This window comes from Bos grunniens, chromosome 13 (genome assembly GCF_055505025.1).
Source record: "Bos grunniens cultivar Pamir isolate PY7600 chromosome 13, Bosgru_T2T1.0, whole genome shotgun sequence".
NCBI lineage: Eukaryota > Metazoa > Chordata > Mammalia > Artiodactyla > Bovidae > Bos > Bos grunniens.
This window is the reverse complement of record NC_141177.1, coordinates 40,038,521-40,039,443: the sequence shown is the minus strand read 5'-3', so window position 1 is coordinate 40,039,443 and position 923 is coordinate 40,038,521.

Sequence of the window (923 nt, the reverse complement as noted above, 5' to 3'; positions counted from 1 at the left end):
AATTTCATTCCTCTCTCTCCTCATTTTGCTTAGCTTCCTCCTTCTCTATGAAGTTAGGTAATAAAAGTTACCTGTTCTGGTTTGTAGGGGTGTCCTTGTGTGGACCTATCCCTGTGCAATCTGTGTGCCCAGAGGCTTTGGGGCAGAGCTGCAGCTGAGGAGGGCAAAGCCACCCCTTCCCAGGGCATGCTGGCAACTGTCACCTCGGAGGGGCAGGCTAGAGCCAGAGGCTCTCCTGTGCTCAGTGGCTGTCCCCACACTACTGGGCCAGGCGAGTCCCAAGATGCTGGAGCAGAACTCTGAGAGTTGGGTCCAGATTGGTTCCTCCTTGTAAGTGTGCACCCCCCATCCTCCACACTGGCACCTTTGCCCCAGAGGGTGGCAGAGCTGGAGGAAGGTGTGCAGGAGCAGCCCCTGGTGTGGGCAGCTGTGCATGTGGTGTAGCACTGGCACACCGTCAGAGCCCCAGACCCTGCTCCTAGGGCCTCTCTCTGAGGCCGCCCTGCCCCGTCCAGATGTGTGTGTGTTCCTATGTGTGTGCATTCAGATGGATCCTTGAAACAGGCAAATGCTCACTCTTGGTAGAGTTGTTCCTTGTCATAACTTTCACTAGTTAACTCGTCATGCTCCTAGTCCTGGGATCAGCCCAACAGGAAAGCTCAGGGTGGCTCATTTCACTTTTGAGTCAACAGCTTATCTGGTCGAGATTGGCTATCTGATTCTGGTGAATTTATGACTGTTTTTGAATGCACTATGTCCCCCAAAGCCACACCCCCATTCTATTCAGGGCCTTTTAATAAATGGTCTAGTCTATGTCTCCACCCTTATTCCTTTGTCCTTGGCTCCATATGTATGTATATATACATATATATACACACACACACACACACAAACATATATATATATATATATATATATATATA